Raw genomic sequence first — 27,524 nt, 5'->3', positions numbered from 1 at the left:
GCTCCTGGGTTATGTTCAGTGTTGGCTTGCTCCGCACTAGATGGGCCCCCCTTGATACTGGTGCTCTGAGCCCAGAATTGCCTTTTTGTGTTTGAATTGGCTGATTAAGGATCTCAACCCCTCTGTAAGCTTTGACCTTCTGCAGAAAAGACACAGAAATGATGATTCTTAAATACTGTGAGAACTGACCTAAAATGCCTGCTATATTAGGGTTTTGTATTTTATTTATTTATTTATTTATTTTTTTTACCTTCTACCAAACCCTTCTCCATAGTATTCCAATCACTGCAGGATAATTTAATAGCAGAAGCAATTCTCAGGGAGGTTTTTGGTCTAGTCCATCTCAAGGCTTGTATGTTGTCTTCCCAAGGTTGATGTGACTGGTGTGGTCAAAACTGGAATTGCCTAAAATGTAGGTACAAATGGATACAGTGTGTGGAGTTCACTTGTGTTTTGAGAAGGGCCGACCCCGTGGTCTTGGTGCTACATCCCTCTGGCCCTGATGTCCCTCCCTCTCCTGGAAGTCAGGTGTTTCCTGTCTTTGCTGTTCCTTCTGTGCAGGACACTCTGCCTTCATCCCCAGAAGGAGATAGAAATGAATTCTTCAGTGGTTAAGACTCTGCACTCCCAATGCAAGGAGCCTGGGTTCAGTCTCTGGTTGGGGAACTGAGATCCCACACACCACAACTAAGCATGTGCTCCGCAACTGAGCCCATGTGCTGTAGAGCCTGCACATCACAGTAGAGGAGCCTGTGTGCTGCAGTGAAGAGTCTGCCCAGCTAAAATAAATAAATAAGATACAATAAAATTTGAAACTGTCACCTATATGTTACAAAAAGCATGTGCATTTGTAAAACAGTTTAAAAAAGTAAATAGTCAAGTGTCAGGTCACTTGTCCCTTTCTCAGAAGACTTCCTTGAGTGCCCATTAGAGTATCAGCCTTGTCAGTATTTGTCATGTATATTCATTTGTACACATTTATTGTGTGTTTTACTAATGAGAACCTTCAAGAAAAGTGAAACTTGACGCCTTTGTTGCTTTCCGGTGGGTGCTTAGTCGCTCAGTCGTGTCCGACTCTTTGCGACCCTGTGAACTAAGCCTGCCAGACTCCCCTGTCCATGGGATTCTCCAGGCAAGAATACTGGAGTGAGTTGCCATTTCCTACTCCAGGGGATCTTCCCGATCCAGGGATCGAACCCGCGTGTCCTGTGTCTCCTGCACTGCATGCGAGTTCTTTGCCTGCTGAGCCATCCGGGAAGCATTACTGCATTATGCCAATGCAAATGTGACAATTTAAAGTGTTACTTGAAGACTGGATGCCTGTTCAGGTTTCTCCTCAGTAATGAATTTGTGACCAAATTAAATATGCAATTTCCACATGTACACCCGTGGTGGATTCATGTTGATGTATGGCAAAACCAATACAGTATTGTAAAGTAATTAGCCTCTAGTTAAAATAAATAAGTTTAAATTAAAAAAATTTTTAAAAAGCAACCGTAATACTATATATATCTCATCTAAAAATTGGATAATAAAAATTCATTAAATATACAAAAATAATAAAAAAATATGCAATATCATATACAAATTTTATAATTTTAGTAAACGTGCAATTTTATGATTTTGAATAAAATTGAATATTCAGTGTTATATACAAATTTTGCAATTTTCTATAAACCTGCAATTTAAAGAATTTGTGGCCAAATTAAATATGCAATGTTATATACAAATTTTATAATTTTATATAAATAAGCAATTGGATGAATTTGTGACCAAATTACATGGCAGTTACATAAAAATTTTGCAATTTTATATAAATATGCAATTTTATGACTTTGTGACCAAATTAAATATGTGATGTTATATACAAATATTATAATTTTATATATAGTTTTATACATTTTGACAAATGTGGAATGTTATAAAAAGTATAAAAACTATCAAAATGTTATGAAATTATATAGTTTTCTATAATATACAATTTTATGACTTTGTGACCAAATTAAATATGTAATTGTATATAAAAAGAGGCATGTGTGTGTTTTTCCCCCATCCTCTGGTTCTCTGGAGCAGTTCTGAGTGAAGGGTACAGGGGTGTGTTCTTGCTGTGTGACCCACTCCTTCCTTCTCCCCTTTATGCCTCAGGCTCATCTTGCATGGGTGTGTCTTCTGCTCTGACTCAAGATTTCCAGATGCCAGATTCCTGGGGGACTGGAATTCAGCCCCTCCTCTGTCCACCTCCTCCCCACTCTTCCCCTGGGAGAGAGGCCCCAGCCTGGCCAGGCTCCTGCACAGCCTCCCCCTGTGGTGTCTGTGTCTCTGAGTCCTGTCTGGGCCTGCTGGGCTCCCTGGAGGTGCAGACTGGCTCTGACAGAGCTGTTGGGAAGGGCTAGTGGGGCCCTGCTTGCTGGGGTTCTTCTGTGGCCCCTCACTTGTGAGCCTCCTGCCACTCTGGGGCCACCTTCCCCTTCTGTCCCTGCTGTCCTTTCTGCATCCTCATCACAGTGGGTCTGGTGGCTCAGCCCTGCAACCTCATGGAGACACAACTCCCTTCCCCTGGACCTTAGGATAGGATCCCCCACCCACCTAGATTTCCTGGGGGAGCCCCGTGGTCCCAGCCCTGTCCCCTTTCCCAGAGCACAGGTGCTCGTGCAGAGCTGCACACCCCCTGACTGCCCCCACTCCTGCCTGTGAACGATTACATATTATATCAGGAGTGGGAAGAAAAATATTTTAGATCACAAATCAGGAGGAAGAGGTGAATTTATAATTACTTGAAAATAAATTCTTGAAAAGCAGTGTTGCCTGTGTGAGACCCCTATATCAGATCACCTAAGTTGTCCTTGAATGGAGAAGACTGACCTGGCCTCCATTTGTTTTTAGGTCTGTTAACACTTTATGAGAAGCTGAGGGGTGGGGGGTGGGGGGGTGAGGGTGTTAGGGGCAATATTATATAATCAACAGGCTTGAACTTCCCTGGTGGCTTACATGATAAAGAGTCTGCCTGCAATGCAGAGGCATGGGTCCAATCCCGGGGTCTGGAAGATCTCCTGGAGAAGGAAATGGCAACCCACTCCAGTATTCTTGGCTGGAGAATCCCATGGACAGAAGAGCCTGGCAAGTCCCAGTCCATGGGGTCACAAGGAGTCGGACATGACTGAGTGACTAACATTTCACATATGGGATGCATCTGAGCAGTTTTACAGGATAGGTAAGAGCACGTATTAGTGGACATTAACCTAGAACTTAGTGTTTTAGAACTACAGTCTTATTCTTGTTGTTCACTCAGTCTTGTCCGACTCTTCGTGAGCCCGTGGATTGCAGCATGCCAGACTTCCCTGTCCTTCACCATCTCGCAGAGTTTCCTCTAACTCATGTCCACTGAGTCGGTGATGCCATCCAACCATCTCATCCTGTCGACCACTTCTTTTCATGCCTTCAATCTTTCCCAGCATCAGAGTCTTTTCAAGTGAGTTGGCTCTTCCCATCTGTTGGCCAAACTATTGGAGCTTCAGCTTCAGCATCAGTCCTTCCAATGAATATTGAGGGTTGATTTCCTTCACGATTGACTGGTTTGATTTCCTTGCTGTTCAAGGGACTCTCATGAGTCTTCTCCAACACCACGATTAAACAAAGCATCAGTTCTTCGGTGCTCAGCCTTCTTTATGGTCCTACTTTCACATCCGTACACGACTACTGGAAATACTAGAGTGTTGACCAGACGGATGTTTGTTGGCAGAGTGATGTCTCTGTTTTCTAAAATGGCATCTAGGTTTGTCACAGCCTTTATTACATCACCATTTCTAACGGTTCAGTGTAGGTTGGTTCTCTGATACTGAGTCTCACCAGACTGGGGCTGTGGTCCCTTCAAGGCCTGAATGGAAAAGGACGTGCTTCCAAGCTTACACATGAGATGGGGCTGGATTCAGTTCTTGGGGCAGTTGGCAGGAGGCTGTCATTTGTCCTTGTGATGTGGGCCTCTCCATTGATTGTTTAGTCATCACTCAGTCATGTCAGCTCTGTGAAACCCCATGGCCTGTAGCCTACCAGGCTCCTATGTCCGTGGAATTCTCCAGGCAAGAATACTGGAGTGGGTTGCTATTTCTTTCTCCAGGAGATCTTCCCAACCCAGGGATCAAACCCAAGTCTCCTGCATTGGCAGGCGGATTCTTCACGGCTGAGCCACCAGGGAACCCAGTCCTCTCCATATGTGTGTGTGTGTACCTGCTAAGTCGCTTCAGCTGTGTCAGACCCTTTGCGACCCTATATCAGGCTCCCTCTGTCCATGGGATTCTCCAGGCAAGAATACTGGAGTAGGTTGCCATGCCTTCCTCCAGGGGATCTTTCTGATTCAGGGATTGAACTGGCATCTCTTAGGTCTCTAGCAATGACAAGCAGGTTCATTACCCCCAGTGCCACCAGGGAAGCCTGGACCTCTCCATCAGTTCAGTTCAGTCGCTCAGTCGTGTCCGACTCTTTGCGACCCCATGAATCGCAGCAGGCCAGGGCTGAACAAAACATGGCGGCTTGTTTCATCAGAGCAAGTGAGTGACTGGGGCAGGGGGAGGGGAAGTCACCATCCTTTTACCTTGATCTTGAGACATCCCACTGCTTCTGTTGATCCATTTCTCGGTATTTTGTCTGAAATTCTGACAGGTCTGAGATCCTACTTGCGAGTTAATGAGTTACCTTACCACAGTTATTTATGTGAGTCTTTATGAGTTTGCATGTATACCTGGGTAGCATGTATATACCAGTATACAAGTGTATGTGTATGCATACAAACATACATGCTAGCCAACTGTGCACACACCATCCCGTCATGAGATCTCTGGATCAAGGATCAGACTGTTTCGTTGCCGAGTAAACGTAGCCCTGGTTCCCCACAGCGGGAGAGGGTAGAGGCACGTGTACCTGTGTGTGCAGTGGGGTTTATGCATCAATTCCAGGTTTTGAAACTCAGAGCTTAAATAGATGGCTGACACATCTACTCCTGCTCTCCTCCTCAGTAAGAAAGATCCTGTATTTTCTTCTGGAATAGAAACAAAGTCTCTTTTGGAGGAAAGAAGCCTAGAATGTGAGTACAAGGCCCTTATCGGCAGGGGACAACCTCTAGTCCCTACAGGGCAGTAGCCAACCTCTCCCTTCTAAGGCGTGTTGCATGCTAAGTCGCTTCAGTCATGTCTAACTCTTTGCAACCTTATGGCCCTTAGCCCACCAGGCTTCTTTGTTCATGGGATTCGCCAGGCAAGAATACTGGAGTGGGTTGCCATGCTCTCTTCCAGAGGATCGTCTTGGCCCAGAGATGGAACCAGCATCTCTTAGGTCTCCTGCACTGATAGGGAGGGTTCTTTACCACTAGCACCACCTGAAAAGTCCTGTTAACCAAACAGCCTTTAAGCAAAGTTGCCCACAATCTTTGCTCAAAAAACTTAAACTTTAAGCAAATCTGAAAAATGTCATGTCCATTTTATAAATTGAAGATAATAGGATTAAAGGCCAGAAATTTGTCCCCAGTAGTAAAGATAAGCAGGGTGCACACAGTCTCTCTGCCTGGATGTTAAACATTCAGTCTATGGAATTTCATTAAATACATATAAACTTTTAAAGATTTTTTGACATCCCCCAATAGTTTGAGTTGGACAAATAGAAAATACAACACTCAGTTTTTGGAATAGATTTCCACAAAAACATGAAGTGACTTTTCACCCATCCCTTTCCTGGGTCCTGAGTCATCTTTGCCTGTTTTTTCTTGACTCCTCAGACTCAGGTTTTACCATGTCTCAGCACTTGACTGCTCTTCCTCTGGTTTCTTTTGTCTTTTCTGTCCCCTAGGGCACACCTCATGCTCTCCCTGCTGAATCACAGCAAAAGGTCTCTGGCTTTGACAGCTCTCTCTGTCCTCCATTATGCTACGATCCCACAGGAGTCTGGAATCTTCCTGATGCAAACCGCTTCCCAGGATTTCCACCCCTCCCTCCCTGGAGAGTGTCCAGACAATGTCTTATTAAGCACTTGGCTTTTGCTCCATTCTCTGAGTTGCTGAAACCATTTCCACACTAATGACGATTTTAGTCTACCTATTAGCCTTGTTAAATAATCATGGATTATAGAGACATTTGGGCTTCCCCGCTGGCTCAGATGGTGAGGAATCTGCCTGCAATGCAGGAGACCTGGGTTCAATCCCTGGGTTGGGAAGATCCCCTAGAGAAGGGAATGGCAACCCATTCCAATGTTCTTGTCTGGAGAATCCCCTGGACAGAGGAGCCTGGCAAGCTAGTGTTCATGGGTTGTAAAGAGTTGGACACAACTCAGTGTCTAACACACATATAGACATTTATGTGACAAAATGTTTTTGTAGTATTATTCAAATGTCAAAAACTTCAAAATAATTAAAATGTTCCCAGTGGGATCCTGGTTAAATTACTGGTGTTAGACCCATACAGTATGTTAGGGAGTTATCAAAAGTAACATTGTAGCAAAATAATTAAGGAAATGAAAAAATGTTGAAAAAAAAGTGTTTAAAAATGTTAAGAGGAAAAAACAAGATTATTAATAGTATTTACCTGTGGTGGTTTTAAGGCAGGTGAACAAATTCTTTGATCTTTTTCTTTCAAGATATATTGCTGAACATGGGGTGCAATTAGTGACTCATCTGTTATCATCAGGACATGGCAGAGGTGGCTATACATGACCAGCTGCTAGAACTGGGCTCTCCCTTCCAGATCGAAGGGCCAGCAGCAAGCCATCACAGCAAACAGGTCCTCAGGACAGCGAGGTAACCGTCTTTTAGGGCATGCAGCCATGTCAAAGGGGTCCATGTCCACGTAGGGCATTTGGCCCAGAGTCAAAAGCTAGCTCCCACAGCATCACTCTGAAGGCCCACAGGTCACTGGCACTGGATAACTCATTATTAACCAGACTTTCAAGGGCCGTCCACCAACCCGCCTGTTTTCATTGTCCCCCAGGCAATGACATAGTCCATGGGGAACAAGTCTCTGGAGACGGCATTGTCTTCGATCTTAACTTGAAGTGTGTCCTCAGCGATACAGTTCCCAACAGCCACATCTTGGTGGATGACTCCCCTGCTGGACAGATAGCTCATTCCTCAGGCAATCTGAACAGTCATGTGAACCAAGTCTTGTTGAGAAACCGCCTGTGGATTATGGGCCTCTACTAATTGACACTGCCGTAAAACCAATCTATTGCTACAGCTAAGTCACTTAAGTCGTGTCTGACTTTGTGCGACCCCATAGACGGCAGCCACCAGGCTCCCCATCCCTGGGATTCTCCAGGCAAGAACACTGGAGTGGGTTGCCATTTTCTTCTCCAATGCATGAAAGTGAAAAGTGAAAGTGAAGTCTCTCAGTCGTGTCTGACTCTTAGCGACCCCATGGACTGCAGGCTACCAGGCTCCTCCATCCATGGGATTTTCCAGGCAAGAGTACTGGAGTGGGGTGCCATCGCCTTCTCCGAATTCATGTAAGCCAATATCCCCATGGGCTTTTCTCCTTCTATACACACCCTGCTGATAGGAAGAAGATTTCTGTGATGAAGACCTCATAGCTTACAACTCTCAGTGAGTATCATTGTCACCTGAATTTCAGAAGCTTGATCTTTAACTGTTTTTACAAATACTTGCTTTTTTTATTTGGATGTTTTTCTTTTTTTCCTTTAGCCACAGACTTTGTTGTTTGAATATTTGCAACTATTATTCTATACACTTTTAATTTCTTCCAAAACGCTATGCTCCATATTGCTAGGTCACTTCACTCTCCATTTTATTCTACATTTCCATCAAGCAGTGTTTCCCCAAATCACAATCTGCCTGATTGTGTATTGTTGTTGTTCAGCTGCTAAGTTGTGTCTGTCCCTTTTTGATGCCATGGACTGTAGGCCACCAGGCTCCTCTGTTCATGAGATTTCCCAGGCAAGAATACTGGAGTGGGTTGCCATTTCTTCTCCATATTTGGATCCTTTTCATCTACTAAAACCCCATGGAAAATATGCTCAAAAGTATCTTATTGAAATTCATCTTTTAGAAGTATCCTCTCCCTGGATATTGCAATATCCTTCACCTTAGCATTGGCCTCCAAAAGCATGACACTTCTCAGGTCATTCTTCTGACTTCTTTGAAGAGAGAACCCTGCTTGAGTGCAAATAAAAACAAAAAACCAAACTCTGTTGCTATTTCAGATACGATATCATCAACATAGCTCCGAAGTGACAATGCAAAACAATTTTTTAAACAAAAGCATGTTTATTATGCAATCTGAGACAAAGTGCAATCAGGAGGGAGCCTGATTATACTTTAAAAGAAAATGCACTCAGGAGTGCGTCTGGAATCAGAAGCAGCTTTGGTATTTGTTGGACTGTCATCCTCAGCCACTTTTGCCAAAACACGCAGAATGGAAGGGTCTGGCGCCCCGTGTGCTGGGCTGCAGGCCCAATTTCTTAACACAGGGCAGATTAACTGGGCCAACCACCCCTGTGCTCAGTGGGCAAAGCTGAGTCGCTCTCCTGTCCTCGTGGGGCCAGCGGGAGGGACTGACTGAAGACAAAGCACCGTGGGTTACACTTCAGAGGGGTGTGCTGCAGGAGGAGGGTGCCAGCCAGTTTTACTGATTGCAGCCCCATCCACTTCTTCCATCTTCCTGGCTTCCTCCAGTTCTCCTGGATTTAACACCAATTAACCTCAACTTCGGCCCCTTACCTAGATTTCTCAAGAATTTGATCTGGCTATAAATAGGAAGAGGAAAAAAATAAATAAGAAAACCTTTTTGCTGTGCTCAAAGACTCTGCATAACCATCCTGCTTTTAAAAAACAGAGTATAGCACCAGAACACTACATCTTATTCCCTTTCATTTCCTTTTATAATAGTTGAAAATAACATGAGGTGCTTTGGCTGAAAGTCAAGCTTGTTCTAGACCCGTGACTACCCTAATAAAGCCACAGTTACACAAAGGCTCTGCAGAGCTCCACCTTCCCACCCCACGACACAAACCCCAGTTCCTAGGTAGAGACCTGGGCCAGGATGCATTTCTTGGTCAGCCTGCTCTCTTACTTCTTCTAAGCAGAAGCAGGAAATCTGGAAATGAGTTTTCTAAAATAAAGCAAGGCACGTTCAGGAGATGGTTTAAATGGCAATAATTTCATACTAATTATTTTTCTAGATCATTTGAGGTGCTGGAGAAGACTCATGAGAGTCCTTTGGACAACAAGGATTTTGGCCAACTGATGGGAAGAACTGACTCATTGGAAAAGACCCTGATGCTGGGAAAGATTGAGGGCAGGAGGAGAAGGGAGTGACAGAGGATGAGATGCTTGGATGGCATCACTGACTCAGTGGACATGAGTTTGAGCAGACTCTGGGAGATAGTGAAGGACAGGGAAGCCTGGCATGCTGCCGTGCATGGGGTAACAGAGTCGGACACAACTGAGTGATGGAACAACAGCAACAAATGAGGATTAAAGTCATGGACACTGGATGCTCAGTGTATGGGACCATTGAATAAATTCACTCTGTTACTGTTGAATCACTGTGATTACTGCAAATGTAGAAACTGCCTGGAATTCCCCTTTCAAAAAAAAAAATTTTTTTTTTTTAAGACTTTGATGTTGGGCCTGTGGTTAAGCATCCACCTGCCAATGCAGGGGAGACAGGTTCTGTCCTTGGTCCAGGGATATCCCACCTGCCATGGGGCAACTACGCCGGTGTGCCATAACTACTGAAGCCCACACGCTCTGCAGCCCATGCTCCAGAACAAGAGAATCCACATCAATGAGAAGCCCGTGCATTGTATCTAGAGAAAGCCTGAGCATAGCAATAAGATCCAGTGCAGCCAAAAATAAATAAATACGTGAAAAAATAAAAAAAAAGATTAGTTCATGTCTAAAAAAAATTAGCATTGTTCAAGGTAATGCTTGCTTGCAAGCATTTGGTTTGTTGGGAGAAATAATTACACTAAAGTAAATTTTATCATATTAAAAAGGCCTCTCTTATAAACAGGGTCAAACATTGTATATTTTAAAATAATATTTATTATATGTTTTGTTAGACATATTTGCTGCAGAAGATTAAAATGATACATATATATAGAAGCCTCACTGTTTTTCCATCATCTAGACATAGCACTCTCAGCACATTCAGTTCAGTTCAGTTCAGTCGCTCAGTCGTGTCCTACGCTTTGCAACCCCATGAATCGCAGCACGCCAGGCCTACCTGTCCATCACCAACTCTCCGAGTTCACCCAAACTCATGTCCATTGAGTCCGTGATGCCATCCAGCCATCTCATCCTCTGTCGTCCCCTTCTCCTCTTGCCCCCCATCCCTCCCAGCATCAGGGTCTTTTCCAATGAGTCATCTCTTCGCATCAGGTGGCCAAAGTATTGGAGTTTCAGCTTCAGCATCAGTCCCTCCTATGAACACCCAGGACTGACCTCCTTTAGGATGGACTGGTTGAATCTCCTTGCAGCCCAAGGGACTCTCAAGAGTCTTCTCCAACACCACAGTTCAAAAACATCAATTCTTCGGCACTCAGCTTTCTTCACAGTCCAATTCTCACATCCATACATGACCACTGGAAAAACCATAGCCTTGACTAGATGGACCTTTGTTGGCAAAGTAACGTCTCTGCTTTTGAATATGCTATCTAGGTTGGTCATAACTTTCCTTCCAAGGAGTAAGCGTCTTTTAATTTCATGGCTTCAATCACCATCTGTAGTGATTTTGGAGCCCCCCAAAATAAAGTCTGACACTGTTTCCACTGTTTCCCCATCTATTTGCCATGAAGTGATGGGACCAGATGCCATGATCTTATTTTTCTGAATGTTGAGCTTTAAGCCAACTTTTTCACTCTCCTCTTTCACTTATATCAACAGGCTTTTTAGTTCCTCTTCACTTTCTGCCGTAAGGGTGGTGTCATCTATATATCTGAGGTTATTGATATTTCTCCCGGCAATCTTGATTCCAGCTTGTGCTTCTTCCAGCCCAGCTTTTCTCATGATCTACTCTGCATATAAGTTAAATAAGCAGGGTGACAATATACAGCCTTGATATATTCCTTTTCCTATTTGGAACCAGTCTGTTGTTCCATGTCCAGCTGTAACTGTTGCTTCCTGACCTGCATATAGGTTTCTCAAGAGGCAGGTCAGGTGGTCTGGTATTCCCATCTCTTTCAGAATTTTCCACAGCTTATCGTGGTCCACACAGTCAAAGGCTTTGGCATAGTCAATGAAGCAGAAATAGATGTTTTTCTGGAACTCTCTTGCTTTTTTGATGATCCAGTGGAGGTTGACAATTTGATCTCTGGTTCCTTTGACTTTTCTAAAACCAGCTTGAACATCTGGAAGTTCACATTTCATGTACTGCTGAAGCCTGGCTTGGAGAATTTTGAGCATTACTTTACTAGCGTGTGAGATGAATGCAATTGTGTGGTAGTTTGAGCATTCTTTGCCATTGCCTTTCTTTGGGATTGGAATGAAAACTGACCTTTTCCAGTCCTGTGGCCACTGCTGTGTTTTCCAAATTTGTTGGCATATTGAGTGCAGCACTTTCACAGCATCATCTTTCAGGATTTGAAAGACCTCAACTGGAATTCCATCACCTCCACTAGCTTTGTTCGTAGTGATGCTTTCTAAGGCCCACTTGACTTCACATTCCAGGATGTCTGGCTCTAGTGAGTGATCACACCATCGTGATTATCTGAATCGTGAAGCTCTTTTTTGTACTAGTGTGTATTCTTGCCACCTCTTCTTAATATCTTCTGCTTCTCTTAGGTCCATACCATTTCTGTCCTTTATTGAGCCCATCTTTGCATGAAATCGTCCCTTGGTATCTCTAATTTTCTTGAAGAGACCTCTAGTCTTTCCCATTTTATTGTTTTCCTCTATTTCTTTACATTGATCGCTGAGGAAGGATTTCTTATCTCTCCTTGCTATTCTTTGGAACTCTGCATTCAGATGCTTATATCTTTCCTTGCAGATGGTGATTGCAGGCATGAAATTAAAAGACGCTTACTCCTTGGAAGGAAAGTTATGACCAACCTAGACAGCATATTAAAAATCAGAGATATTAGTTTGTCAAATGGAAACCTGTCTAGTTTTTTGTTGATGATGGAATTCCAGTTGAGCTATTTCAAATCTTGAAATATGATGCTGTGAAAGTGCTGCACTCAATATGCCAGCAAATTTGGAAAACTCAGCAGTGACCACAGGACTGGAAAAGGTCAGTTTTCATTCCAATCCCAAATTCTGTCTAGTCAAGGCTTGGTTTTTCTAGTAGTCATGTATGGATGTAAGAGTCGGACTATAAAAAAAAGCTGAGCACAAAATTGATGCTTTTGAACTGTGGAGTTGGAGAAGACTCTTGAGTGTCCCTTGAACTGCAAGAGAGCCAACCAGTCCATCCTAAAGGAAATCAGTCCTGGGTGTTTATTGGAAGGACTGATGTTGAAGCTGAAACTCCAATATTTTGGCCATGAGATGCGAAGAGCTGACTCATTTGAAAAGACCCTGATGTTGGGAAAGATTGAAGGCAGGAGAAAAAGGGGGCGACAGGATGAGATGGTTAGATGGCATCACCAACTCAATGGACATGAGTTTGGGTAAACTCCAGGAATTAGTGAGGGACAGGGAGGTCTGGCAGGCTGTGGTTCATGGGGTTGCAAAGAGTCAGACACGACTGAGCCACTGAACTGAACTGAACTGAACTGAATAGATACACAGATGTAGAGGAAGGACTTGTGAACTCAGCTGGAGAAGGAGAGGGTGGGATGAATTGAGAGAGTATCATTGAAACATAGGCACTACCATATGCAAGATAGCTAGCTAGTGGGAAGTTGCTATGTAATATAGGGAGCCCAGCATGGAGCACTGTGACGACTTAGAGGGTGGGATAGCGGGAAGTGGGAGGCAGGCTCACCCAGAGTGGATAATATACTTATGGCTTATTTGTGTTGTTGTATGAGGAAAACCAACCAAACATTGTAAAGCAGTTATTCTTCGATTAAAAATAAATAAATACAATCTGAAAACTATCATTCAACACATCTGTACTGTCATCTAAAGCTATATGGGATCATCTTCTATTCCTAGTTATTTTTCCACTATAAGTGCTTAGAAATGTCATTAAAGGTTTTGAAAATATGATTTTAATAGCCACAAAGTATTGTTTAAGATACCATACATAAATAATGAAATTTCAGTCTCAACATAGAAACATAATACCAAAAAAGGTTTCCATTTTAAACTAAAGCTTGCATTTTAATTCAGCTTAATGAGAATTCCTCTGACGATCTAAAATTCTTAGGAAAAGTAAATTATGTGGAGTCCTTCTTGCTTTCATCTGTTATGCCTTATTGTCATTTATTTCTAAGGACTCTTGGACTTTTGACATTTTTGCCTTTGACTGTAATTTTTGACTGAGATAAAATCTTAAATTTAGATATTAAGAATGTCAAGAAGCAGTCTTGTAAGTGTGAATCACTCAGTCATGTCCAGTTATTTGTGACCCATGGACTGTAGCCCACCAGGTCCTCTGTCCAGAGAATTTTCCAGGCAAGAATATTGGAGTGGGTAGCCATTCCTTTCTTGAGGGGATCTTCCTGGCCTAGGGGTCAAACCCAGGTCTCCTGGATTGCAGGCAGATTCTTTACCATATGAACCACCAGAGAACCCTGACCCTGGTGGACATGGATGTAAAAATCCTCAAAAGAATATTAGCAAACCAAATTGATGAATACATTAAAGAATCATACACTATGATAAAATGTAAATCATGCCTTCAAGCATGATTTATTATCCGCACATCAATCACTGTGATACACAATATGAGCAAAATTAAGAATAAAATCACATGATCTTCTCAATAATTGCAGAAAAAGCTTTCGACAAAGGGTAACATCAATTTTGATACAATCTCTCAATACAGTGGTTATACATGGAACATGCCAAAGGGTATATAAGACAAGCCCACAGCTAACATCCAGCTCAGTGGCAAAGAGGTGAAAAGTGACAGTGAAGTCTGTCGGTTGTGCCCGACTCTTGGCGACCCCCCTACCAGGGATTTTCCAGGCAAGAGTACTGGAGTGGGTTGCCATTTCCTTCTCCAGGGGATCTTCCCAGCCCAGGGTTCGAACCTGCGTCTCCCACATTGTAGGCAGACGCTTTACCATCGGAGCCAACGGGGATTTTCCTAAAAGATCAGGAAAGAACAAGGATGTCCACTCTCAACAGTCTTGTTCAACATAGTAGTGGAAGTGTCCTACCCTGAGTAACTAGGCGAGAAAAGGAAATTAAAGGCATCAGATTAAAGGAAGAGATGAAGTTACACTGTCATATTCGATTACGACAGGATTTATATGAAACCATAAAAACTCCACCAATAACAACCATTAAAACTAATAAACTCAGCAATATAGCAAGATATGAACAATCAGAGAGAGAACAAAACAGTCCCATATACAAATGCACCCCCCCAAAAAAAATACTGGAATAAATTTAACCGAGGGGCAGAAACACATGTACAGTCATGGGCTCCAAGACACAGAGTCTGGGTTCAAATCCCAGCTCATCTGCTGACCTGCAGTGTGACCCCGGGCAAATCACACAGTGATCTGAGTCTCAACATATTCAACTGTAAAATGGACACAAACCCAGTATCTCCTCCCAGGGCTGTGAAACTCCAAGGAAATGCTTATTTAGGCCCGGGGGTTGGAGTGTCTCCAGGAGCCTCTCCTTGTATGAAACTCCTCTAGAACTGGGCTCTCCTGATCCTGTGGGTGAGGGTCAAGCGTAGAGCCTGGGAACCAAATGGGACTGGACAAGGACGAGGACAAAAATATACTAGTTCTGTGTCAATGAGGGAAGCCACCTCCTTTCCAGATCTCAGAGTGGGGCCTGCACCGAGGGCCCGGGGGATGCACAATCAGAAGTGATAACTCCGAACCCCCCACAGCAGGGACGGAGCCTTCCTGGCAAGAACCTTCTCTCTGGTCCAGGCTCCAGTGTGATGTGGTGCTGCTCCCTGAGTTCTCCATGTCTCCACCAGGCAAAAAGCTCTCAGGAGCTGGAGGTCTATTAAACCACAGGTGCCTGAGAGTCAGAATGACACAAGGACTAACAACATTGAAAATTAGCTATATTTTTAAAAAATGACAGAAGTACAGATGAGGCAGGGGATGAGAAGCAGAAGGATTGACTACCTCTCGAGCCTTTAGCAGAAATATCTCCACACCAGCTCAGCAGAGCCCACAGGAGGAAAATATAATGGAAAAGCAGGCTATGGGTATATCTCTACATTGCTGGACTCAGAGACCCAAGTCCCAATCCACCAACATTGTTCTGCGTATCCAGACACGGAGAGGAAGAAACGCAGACCTTGCCTTAGGAAGTCTCAGCCAGACTTAATATTGGGGTGCTGAGCATGGTCACATGGTCACTATGGACTCAGACCCTCCTCCATGCTCACATCCTCTGTTCTCACAGAAACATACACGGTTCACTACAGAGAACCCTCTGAGGGTACTTGTGTATACTAGAGACTGGCAATGGTGAAATGCAAAGAGAAGACACAGAAATGGAAACATGCCTCTGGGGTGCTCTACAAATTAAAAAAAATCTGAAGTTCTTGATACTTGGCATTTTAAAAAAAGCTTCTTAATATGTAAACCCAGAAAGGACACTTCCAGGAGAAAGAACAAAGGAATCGTCCCTTTGGGAAAATTTGGTATCCATATGGAAAAGTAAGTTGGATCCCTACCTCACAAAACACCACCAAACCAATTAGACACACACTAAGAACCAACATGGCATCTGGCCCATCACTTCATGGGAAATAGATGGGGAAACAGTGTCACACTTTATTTTTTGGGGCTCCAAAATCACTGCAGGTGGTGATTACAGCCATGAAATTAAAAGATGCTTACTCCTTGGAAGGAAAGTTATGACCAACCTAGATAGCATATTCAAAAGCAGAGACGTTACTTTGCCGACAAAGGTCCATCTAGTCAAGGCTATGGTTTTTCCAGTGGTCATGTATGGATGTGAGAGTTGGACTGTGAAGAAAGCTGAGCGCTGAAGAATTGAAGCTTTTGAACTGTGCTGTTGGAGAAGACTCTTGAGAGTCCCTTGGACTGCAAGGAGATCCAACCAGTCCATTCTAAAGGAGATCAGCCCTGGTCTTTCTTTGGAAGGAATGATGCTAAAGCTGAAACTCCAGTACTTTGGCCACCTCATGCGAAGATTTGACTCATTGGAAAAGACCCCGATGCTGGGAGGGATTGGGGGCAGGAAGAGAATGGAACGACGGAGGATGAGATGGCTGGATGGCATCACCAACTCGATGGATGTGAGTTTGAGTGAATTCCAGGAGATAGTGATGGACAGGGAGGCCTGGCATGCTGCGATTCATGGGGTCGCAAAGCGTCGGCCACGACTGGGCGACTGAACTAAACTGAACTGAAGAACCAACAATTGAAAGAAAAACTTTACAAAATTTCGAACAATTTTTGATGAAGGAATATCTTTTCTTTAAGTTGAGGTATTGTTGATTTACAATAATTTGTTTAAGGTGTACAGCAAAGTGATTCACTGATTTAGCCTCTCAGGTGCTTCCTTGGACAAAATTCATTCCCTTTGGGAGGCCCGTGTGCCATGCCCTCAACTCAGAACAGCTAAAAATCCTGAATACGCAAAGCAGCATGTGGTGGTGCTTGTGGGGGTTTTTAGACTGAATAAATTATTCTAACATGATACAAGAAACAAGCCCAGAGGTTAGGAGAGGATCTCCAAACCTATCTTCAAACAGGAGGCCCGGCTCCCTTGAATGTGGGTGAAACAGCGCTTGGGAAGGGAAGAGGTGTGTCATGAATATTGTGCCTGCAGAGGACAAAGTGGTGAGTAGAGAGGATGCGGGGCATGTCCCAGGACACTGAGCACAAAGACACAGTGACTGGACTCTCAGCCCTCCTCTCGGGGTATCGCACTGTCTCCACCTCGGATAAGGGAAAAGCAGCTCACGTGTGTCCTGGAGAGTATGGTCACATGACCTGGCCCTGGCCAATCGGTGTGTTCTATCCCCTCTGGCCACCGTGATTGGCTCAGGACTGGTGCAATGACCAATCGGGGCCCAGGGCCAGGCCTCACGCAAGAATCAAGGGAAGAAGAGCTGGCCTTCTGCCAGAAGGGGTGGGGCTGGGTGAGGTCAGGCTACAGCAGTGGGAGGGGCATGAGGTCAGCCTGGGGCGGTTGGTGGCCATCCTGAGCCCATCAGGGCAGAGCTGCTGGCCTGAGAATGAGGCCGCTGCTGAGCCCAGGGGTTGAGAGTGCCGGTTCCTGCTGTGGTCCCAGAGCTCCACGTGAAAGCGGAAGGAAGCCGTCTGCCTGTGAGTCCTCTCCTGCTTGTCTGTCAGCTTGTCTGAACCACGCTGACATGAGACATGTAGGGACCCTCCCTCAGTTTGCAACATGTTACATCCATTGCTGTCCTTTCAGTGCCTCGCTTGAAACTCAGTTCATGAGCTCCTTTGTCTGCATCATGGCCCACCTGGCTGCCACGGGAGGGATACAGCTGACAATGAATCCAAAGCTCAGATCTCACAGCTGGGAATCTGTGTATAAAGGACCTGATTATTCACGCTGTAGAGGCAGTAGTAGGTTCCAGGGATCCGTAACCAGGGCTTGGGCCAAAGTGACTCCACAGCTGTTTTAATGCCTGGGGAGGGTTCTGGCTATAGTGGGGGTGTGGTGAATCTCCTGAGGTTCTGAAGGCCTCCTGTGTGCAGGTTCCTGGTGCAGAGAGAAGAGAAGGCAGAGTCCTTCCCTGGAGGTGGTCACAGCTTATGGTCAAGCCAGACAGGCAGGCAGGGCACGATAGCACCTGAGCTGCCTTCATGAGTGAATGGTGTGGGGGCAGAGGAAGAGCATCAGGTCTGCTCCCTTATGTGGTGCCCAGGGCAGGTTGTCACCAGAGTAAACACTTACTATGGTGATGACCATCACTCCTGTCTGCAAAGGGTTTACACTGTGTGTGTCTACATCTGAGCAGTCAGGCCGTTTCTAAACTACACTGGCCATGGGCATTGCCTCTCCTTAGAACTTGATATGTTTCATCTCTTCCTTACTGAACATTCATTGCCAAGAGGGTTTTTGGGCCACAAGGATGTTGGGTTGTTCTCTAGCTTTGTCTCATGAGGAATGCTTTTCCAGTTGTTGTGGTTTGTTTTTCCAGCTCTCTTTCCTGGCTTATTTTGTGAATTTGTTTCTGCCAGAGGAAGAGCTTCGGATCTGCCTTCTGGCTGAGATGTGACACTTACAACAGCAGCACTGACCTGGATATCATGACCATATTTGCCAAAAGGGCTTTGTTTTGCAGAAGACATCTTGAAAGTACCTACACTGTCCTTTCAGATACCCAAAGGCTATTTGAAATGAAATAAAAAACAAGAATTCTCAAGTTTAGTCTTACAATATGTGGGGAGTCAGAAAAATCACCCGGAGAAGGGAAACACTACCCACTCCAGTATTCTGGCCTAGAGAATTCCTTGGAGGGTATAGTCCATGGGGTCGCAAAGAATCAGACAAAATTGGATGACTGAACACCAACAGCCATGAAGTTTCACCATTTGTCAAAAAGAGATACCAACAGTATTTGCACAACTGTGTGCATGTTCAGTTGCTCATTCGTGTCCAACTCTTTGCAGCCCTGTGGACTGTAGCACCCAAGATCCTCTATCCATGGAATTTTTCAGGCAAGAATACTGAAATGGGTTGCCATTTTTCCTCCAGGGGATCTTCCCCACCGAGGGATTGAACCCAGGTCTCCTGCATTTCCTACATTGGCTGGCAGGTTCTTTTCTGCTGAACCACCTGGGAAACAAGTCAGTACATCACTGGGGTATCCTAAGGTACTTAACTTAGAGTCTGGCACTCGGGTCATTCTCACTGGTGATGTGAATATTCAGTCAGATATCATTATTGCTCATATGATAATGGAATGGCCATGCTCACACAGGAGAAAGAATAGCCTTTCCAAGTCCAATTAAATCCTTCACCACACATACCTTCTTTAAAACTTCTGACTTTGAAATAAACATCAAGCATAAAGACATTGGTTATGGCCACCAGGAAAGATCGAGTTGTACTAATCAGTGACGAGGCTTCTTCCAGTTCCAACATGCATGCGTTGTTTCCCCAGCACCACCCAACACTTCTGTGACAGCAGCTGGGGGTCCTGCAACTTAACTCAGTGTGGACACTGCCTATCTGGGGGTAGTTCCAGACCCCACAGGTTAAAGGCCCAGCCCTACAAGACCCTCCCCCCACTCCAGCCATCATTTGCAAGCCCAGATTGTCACCTGCGCTCTGACCCACTGGCTACCCGTTCAGAGGTTCTAATGACTTTGGGTTCTATTAATTTGTCGAGTGGTCACAGAACTCAGAGAAACATGTTGCATAGTAGATCACAGCCTTATTGTAAAAGGTAATAAACTCAGGAACAGCCAACGGAGGGGGATACACAGGACAGGGTGTGTGTGTGTGGGAGGCACGCAACTTCACGCTCTCCGAGCCTCACTTTCCCCAAATTTGCATGTGTTCATCAACACAGAAGCTGTCGAGGCTCTGTTTGGGGGTTTTTATGGAGGAGTCATCACACAAGCACAATTGATTAAATCACTGGTTGTTGGTGATTGCTTCAAGCAGAAGCCCTTCTGGCTTTCCCGGACATGGTGGGCGGGGGCAGGGGAGGGACTGAAAGTTCCAATCCTCTAACCATGTGCTTAGTTACCCTGGCAAGCAGCACCCCTCTTTGGAAAGGAGGCACTCTTTGAAAAGTCACCTCATTCACCTAATAAGAGACACCTTGTCTGCTCTCCCCACTTAGGTAATTCCCAGAGTTTTAGGAGCTCTGTGCCAGGACCGGGGGACAAAGGCCAAAAATGTATTTCTTATTATTAATACAAATCACAAAGTCACAGTGACCCCAAATTTCAGTGATAATTTGATTCTATAGCCTTAAAAGTTTTTCAGCGGTTGATTGGACCTTTTTTTAAAAAAACTTTGGGGCCACATCTCGAGGCATGCAGTGATCTTAGTTCCCCAACCAGGGATTGTACCCACACTCCCTGCATTGGAAGGCAGAGTGTTAACCACTGGACCACCAGGGAAGTCCCTGATTGGGCCCTTTTTAGGTGAAACTCTTATCGTGGCATAAACTAATGGTTCAAGATTTCGAAAAGCTGGAGCTGAGCATGAGCCATCTTCCTGTGGTGTCTTCAATTCATTACCGATTTTTCCATGGCCCCTGCAAACCCGAGCTTTCCTCTGAGATGAGTCAGGCCCCAGGAAGCCTGTTGCCTGCCCCTGCTGGAGACCAGAGTCTATTCACGGGCTGGCTGGGCACAGGTAGCAAGCGGGGTGTGTGCGGGTCCACACCAGCCCAATTAGCGGAGAGATGTCCGGGATGACCCATTCCCGGGTGTGCTCTGATTCCAAGAAGTGAGAGGGTTTGGGGAACAAGATAGCCTCAGAGAGAGCCCAGCCACATGACCTTGCCCACTGTGAAACAAACTTGGGGCTTATGCGTGCTTCCCCAGGGAGAAAGAAATCCACGGACTCCATTGGATCCTCAAACAATGACCCCCAAAAGATGAAGAGTCTTAAAGTGGGATTTCTCAGCCTTGGTGTCGTTGGCATTTAATATCTTGCAGCATTCATAAATGCAACTGAAAATGTCCCCAGATGTTACCAGTGTCCCCCCGGCCCAAACATGAAGGGCAGCTGGACATGCTGGACCAGAAGCAGGGATGAATTAAATGAAAGTTGCTCAGTCGTGTCTAACTCTTGGCGACCCCATGGGCTATAGAGTCAATGGAATTCTCCAAGCCAGAATACTGGAGTGGGTAGCCTTTCCCTTCACCAGGGGATCTTCCCAACACAGGGATCGAACCCAGGTGTCCTGTATTGCAGGCAGATTCTTTACCTGCTGAGCCCCAAGGGAGGCCCAAGCGAAGCCCAGTGAAGCAAGAGGAATGGGGGCAGATACGCAAGTCTGCCCTCCTGAAATGTCTGCTGGCCCGGTCGTCTGCAGTTCTGACTGGGCAGGGTGTGGAGATCACGGGGGCTCAGAGATGTCTGACCCCCTTTGCTCCCCTGGGCCAGCTGGCGTGTGGGGCTTTGAGCCCCACACAGATGGGGCCCCTATGTGCAGCGTGAGCCTTTCTCCCGAGTCAGGAGGTTTATTGTTGAGAAGACATCCCATGATGACCAGGGGAAGACTGGCCTGGATGAGGTAGCGGTCGATTGGTGGATCTTAGGGACACAGAACATTGAGTGTCCCAGGTGGGGCTTCTGATACTGACGACCACAAACTTGGGTGGTGGGAAGGCTTAAAACAATACTAATCAATTATCTCCCCGTTCTGGGGGCCGGAAGTCTAAAGTCCAGGGTCAGCAGGACTGAGCCCCCAGACCTGGGCTCTGGAGGAACGTCACTCCCAACTCTTCCAGTTTCTGGGGCTCCAGGTGTTCCTGGGTTTGTGGCCACATCCCCCCAGCCTCTGCTTCCTCCTCACACAGCCTCCTTCTCTCTGTGTGTCTCTCCTCTTCTTATAAAGACACCCATCATCCTGCACAAGGCCCACCTAATCCACTGTAACCTTATCTAACTTGATTTCATCTGCAAAGACCCCATTTCCAAAAAAAGGCCCCCCGGCAAATATGGGGAGTTGGGATGTGGGTGTCTCTTTTGGAAGGAACCATTCACCCTGCCACAAAGCTGAGCCTTTACACACGAGCGGTTATCCCAGGAGTGGGGGAAGCTCACACGGGACCCCTCGAGTACAGCCATGGGTGGGGGAGGCACAGCACGTGGTTGGAGGGCTGAGCAGGGTAGATGGTCTGTCGGGGACCAAGCCTTGGCCTGGCTGCCTTGGTGCAGGGTCCTGGGGTGTGCACGGAAGCCCCTGAGGTCGTCAAGATGCAGGTTCTGACTTTTAGCAGGTCTAGGAGTGCTGCACAGCGCGCTTCTCACCTGCTCCCAGGGTGTATAAACTGATGACCCTGGTCCATGCTTAGAGGTGCGAGGAGCGTGCAGGCCTGTTTCCCAGGAGCTGTCAGAAACTTCCCCAAGGAAGGCCCCCCTCTACAGTGTCCACGCAAGTCCCCGATCCCCTGTCCAGTGTCCCAGAGGTGCCCCAGACAGAGACCTGTACACAACACTGGGTGCCCGGGCCAGGAACCCAGTGGAGGGGGAAGTGGTGGGTCTGGAAGAAACGTGCTCATAACTTTGCCTATAGGACAGATGGAGGCTGAGCCTGGCTGACTGGCTGTGACCACAGGTGATCCACTTGCCCCTCCATCCTCCGCCAGGCACCATGGGCCCAGAGGAACTCAGCTTAAAAATTGCTTCCCCAGCCACCCACAAGAGGGGCCCTCATTGTCAAATTAGGATCTGACACCTTGATCCAGAAGACGGCCCCCGAAGTCAGTTTCACACATGAAGGTCCAGGAGGGGTGTCATGTCAGAGACCCCTGGGACAGCAGACAGGATGGAAATGGTGGGGAAAGGTCCTGGAGGCAGGCGGCCCAGGCCTGCCTTCTGCAGGAGTGCCTCTTCTGCCCATCCCCCACTGCTCTGTCCCTCCGATGGCTGGCGGCGGCGTTAGCGGCCAGGGTTCCCAGGAAAGGGATAAGAGCACCTTGTGGGGAATTCCTCTGGAGCCAGCGCCATTTCCTATGGATGAAGGTTAAAGTGCCACTGGGGTAGGAGGAGCATCCTGAAAGGATCTGACCTTGACTCACGGCCTGGAGTCGGGACTCAGATTGGAGTCCAGGTGCTCGCTGGAGCGGAGGGGTTCAGCTTCAGGAGAGGGTCATGCACGCTGACTTGGGGGTGGGGGTGTAGTCGTGGGGTGGGCTCACCACTAGGACGAAGATTCGGGTCCTTGATATCAAAGAGAGGCGGGGCTTCCCGCCGACCCATTGAGAAGCAGGTGTCAGCTCATGGAGACCACGGCGGCTGCTGCCCCAGCTTGGGGCTTCTTCTCCTCTTTCCTGCTGCTGGCCTTCAGGACGCTAGTGGCCGCCTTGCTGGGCGCCGCTCACCGCCTGGGGCTCTTCTATCAGTTGATGCACAAGGTGGACAGGGCAAGCATCCGGCATGGTGGGGAGAATGTGGCAGCCGTGCTGAAGGCCCACGGTGTGCGCTTCCTTTTCACGCTGGTCGGCAGGCACATTTCGCCACTGCTGGTGGCCTGTGAGAAGCCGGACATCTGCGTGGTGGACACCCACCACGAAGTCACAGCTGTGTTTGCCACTGATGCTGTGGCCCGCCTGACTGGGACGATGGGCGTGGCAGCAGTGACGGCCGGCCCCGGCCTCACCAACGCAGTGACTGCGGTGAAGAATGCCCAGATAGCCCAGTCCCCAGTCCTGCTCCTGGGTGGGGCTGCCAACACCCTGCTGCAGAATCGGGGTGCACTCCAGGCAGTTGATCAGATAGCCCTGTTCAGGCCACTCTGCAAGTTTTGTGCTTCTGTGCGGAGAGTACGGGATATCATCCCCACCCTGAGGGCCGCGATGGCTGCTGCACAGTCAGGCACCCCTGGCCCGGTGATTATGGAACTGCCTCTGGACGTGCTGTACCCCTACTTCATGGTTCAGAAGGAGATGGTGCCAGGTAAGCCGCCCAAGGTCGTCATGAGTCCAGCGGTCCACTGGTACTTAGCAAATCCCCTGGCCAACCCCTTTGCAGGAGCTTGGGAGCTTGAGCCTGAGGGGCCTCTGCCCCTGGACATTCCCCAGGCCTCCCCCCAGCAGGTTCAGTGATGTGTGGAGATCTGGAGTCGGGCCAAAAGGCCCCTCATGCTAATTAGGAGCCAGGCCCTGCTGCCTCCAACATCCGCAGGCAAGCTTTGGGTTGCCGTGGAGAACCTGGGCATCCCTTGCTTCCTGGCGGGGATGGCACGGGGACTGCTGGGCCGCAACCACCCCCTCCACTTCCAGCAGAACCGCAGGGCCGCCCTGAAGAAGGCAGACGTGGTTGTCCTGGCAGGAGCAGTGTGTGACTTCCGCCTGTCCTATGGGTGTGTCCTCAGCTGCAGCAGCAAAATCATTGTTGTCCTGATCAACTCAGACATTTTCTGGAAGCCCCAAGAGGCTGTGCAGGGAGATGTGGGCTCCTTGTGGTGAAGCTGGTGGAGGGCCTCCGGGGTCAGATGTGGGCCTCAGACTGGGCAGAGGAGCTTCGGCAAGCTGACCAACAGAAGGAGCAGACCTTTCGGGAGAAGGCACTGATGCCCGTAGCCCAGCATCTTAACCCGGTGCGGGTCCTGCAGCTGGTGGAGGACACTCTGCCTGACAACCCCATCCTGGGTCGATGGCGGGGACTTTGTGGGCACAGCTGCCTACCTGGTGCAGCCCCGTGGGCCCTTGTGTTGGCTTGATCCTGGGGCCTTCGGGACTCTGGGGGTTGGCGCTGGATTTGCACTTGGGGCCAAACTGTGTCGGCTGGATGCTGAGGTCTGGTGCCTGTTTGGGGATGGAGCGTTTGGCTATAGCCTCTTCGAATTTGACACCTTCGTCAGACACAAGATCCCAGTGATGGCCTTGATAGGAAATGATGCTGGCTGAACCCAGATTTCCAGGGAGCAGGTGCCCTCTCTGGGCAGCAATGTGGCCTGTGGCCTGGCTTACACTGATTATCACAAGGCAGCCCAGGGACTGGGGACCCAGGGCTTGCTGCTGTCACGCGAGAGTGAGGATCAGGAGGTCAGGGTTCGTGACGACCAGCAGCGGTGCCAAGACGGCCCCCCGGCTGTGGTCAGCATCCTCGTCGGGAGGATGGACTTCCGGGACGGCTCCATTGCCATGTAGGGCCTCGTGGGTCAGTGCTCTTGGCTCTCTTCCCACCCCTGGACTGTGCCTAGCTGGCTTGGAGTTTCATCCTTGCCTGCCCTGGGCCTAAGCCGTGAGGCCCAGTGACCCTGCAGTCTTCCCTGAGGACAGGGAGGGGTTGGAAGGAGTCAGAGCTAAGACAGGCTCTGACAGCCCTGGGGAGTCCTTGGGCCTATTTGTGAGCTCAACTGTGTCCTTTCCCCTGCTCACTTGTTGTTCAGTCAGTACGTCGTGTCCGTCTCTTTGTGACTTCATGGACTGCAGCACACCAGGCTCCTCCATCCCTCCACTATCTCCCAGAGTTTGCTCAAATTCGTGTCCATTAAGTCGGTGATGCTATCTAACCACCTCATCCTCTTCTGCCTCCTCCTCCTTTTGCCTTCAGTCTTTCCCAGCATCAGGGTCTTTTCCAGTGAATTGGCTCTTTTGCATCAGGTGGCCAAAGTATTGCAGCTTCCTGTCTCACACACTGAATAAACCACGTCTGGTCCATGGGGGCCCAAGTACTCAAAAAAAAAAAAAAAGAGCAGGTTGTGGGCCAAAATGTTTCCTTGTAACTGAAACCCATCAGCATTTTTCAAGTGCAAACTCAAAGCCAGGGCATTATTTATGTTCACTGGTAATTGCCGAAAAGGCCACACAGGAAACTCCCGGCTGTGTACTGGGGGTGACCGAGGCCCGCACCTCCCTGATGTTGAACTTGACTCCAGATTTGGCAGAATTGTTAAGGCCGCAGACACGTGAACCCTACAAGGTCAGTTTGCTTTCAAGCTGCCTTTCAGGGCTCGCCACGGCACCCCAGGGCTGGCAGGCTGTAGTTTCTCCTCATTCCTCCCTGGAGCTGGTGGGCCATGGTGGTATCTGTTTCCCGTCTTTGTGGATATTGTTTTTTGAAAAGCAAGCGAACAACTGCCTGCTGGAGGATGGCAGCCACCTCCACACCAGACTCCAGGATGGCTGGTCAGGCGGTGAGGGTACCTGAGCTCCCAGGGAGGCTCAGACCCTGCACAGACCCTCTGAGGCCACGTGTGTGGGTCCAGACCCAGGCTGGCCACTTCCTGGGGGCTGAACAGCCTCAGGCAAGGGGCTTCCCCACTTGGGACCTTGGTTTTTCCATCCTGGAATGGAGGGGCTTTCATCTGCTGGCGGGTGGGGAGGGTTGCCGTGGACATGGAACAGAGGGGAAAGGGGGATGTTTCTTGCAGTTTCCAGCTGAGGCCTTGTGGGCATGAGCTGGTGTCCGAGACAGTTCCCAGACTTGGCTGAGTGTGGTGATGAGCATGGAGTTGGGGGGCAGGGGTCCCTCCTCATAGCCTGGACATTGGGATGGGGGTTCTCGACTTGGAGGCACCTCAAGTCTAATTTCAACAACTCCGTATGTAAGGATAATGCAGCAACAGATGTTCTCGGGGACTTGTCAGCCTGGATGCAAAGCCCCATCCCCACCCCACCTTCTGTGGGCATCCTGACCTGACTTGTGGTACAGGGGTCAGATCCCTTTACTGAGGGAAGGAACTGAGGCTCTGAGAGGTGGGGCAAGGAGATCAAGGCCACTGGGTCTGACAGGGGCAGAGCCAGCACTTGAACCTGGGTGCTGGGTCCTCGTGTCAGACTCTTTGCCCTGAACCGTGAGAACTGGATTATAGAGAGGGCTGAGTGCCAAATAATTGATGCTTTTGAACTGTGGTGTTGGAGAAGACTCTTGAGAGTCCCTTGGACTGCAAGGACATCAAACCTGTCAATCCTAAAGGAAATCAACCCTGAATATTCATTGGAAGGACTGATGCTGAACCTGAAGCTCCAGTACTTTGGCCAACTGGTGTGAAGAGCTGACTCATTGGAAGATCCTGATGCTGGGAAAGATCGAGGGCAGGAGGACTAAAGGGGGTGTCAGAGGATGAGATGGTTGGGTGGCATCACTGAGTCCATGGACATGAGTTTGAGTGAGCTCTGGGAGGTGGTGAAGGACAGGGAAGCCTGGTGTGTTGCAGTCCATGGGGTCTCCAAGAGTTGGACGTGACTTAGTGACTGAACAACAATAAAATGTGGTCTTCAGCCCCCATCTCACTCCTACCCCCAGGCTTAATGCCTATGCCATGAGCCTCTCCTACAGTGAGGTTTCAGGGGCCATTGTCTAGTCCCGAAGCTATTCATATCTCTATTCATAATTCCACCATTACACATTCATTTCTTTGGCCATAATGTTTTTATGTCTCTTGAGTCTTAAGTGCACCTGGCTTCCTTTGGGCCTCTCTTGGTTTTGTGGAAGCGTACTTGTTATAAACTGGAGAAGGAAATGGCAAAGTTATAAAGTGAATTCTGGACATGTTTTAAGAGTCTTGTCTTTAAAGTTCCCAAGGACGGCTCTTCCTGGTCCCAGGTAGTCGGGCTGACATCTGTGCTCCTCTGGTTGCGGTTGTGACATCCTCCCATGTCTCTAGGCCAGTTGTGTGCCAGAGTCAGCTCTTTCTGGTTCATTGGGAATTCTGCCAGCTGGGTGTTAACCCTTTGGTACATGAAACAGGCCACGGCGGAAGTATTTACACCACGGAAATTGGCAAATGACGCAGCTACAGATCAGGGTTGGTTTTTCTTCCTGGAGAGCAGGGGGTTGGACAGGAGGCTGCATA

The 27,524-nt window shown here is 47.7% G+C and overlaps 1 pseudogene; it reads left to right on the top strand.

Annotated features, from left to right (window-relative positions):
• LOC133253334 (2-hydroxyacyl-CoA lyase 2-like) overlaps positions 1–27,119 on the top strand; it is a 32,166-nt pseudogene extending 5,047 nt beyond the window's left edge.
• Positions 27,120–27,524: the final 405 nt, after the last annotated feature.

Source organism: Bos javanicus, chromosome 8 (assembly GCF_032452875.1).
Source record: "Bos javanicus breed banteng chromosome 8, ARS-OSU_banteng_1.0, whole genome shotgun sequence".
In the NCBI taxonomy this organism is placed as follows: domain Eukaryota; kingdom Metazoa; phylum Chordata; class Mammalia; order Artiodactyla; family Bovidae; genus Bos; species Bos javanicus.
Note: the sequence above shows the minus strand (reverse complement) of the source record. Positions and strands in the feature narration are given on the sequence as shown.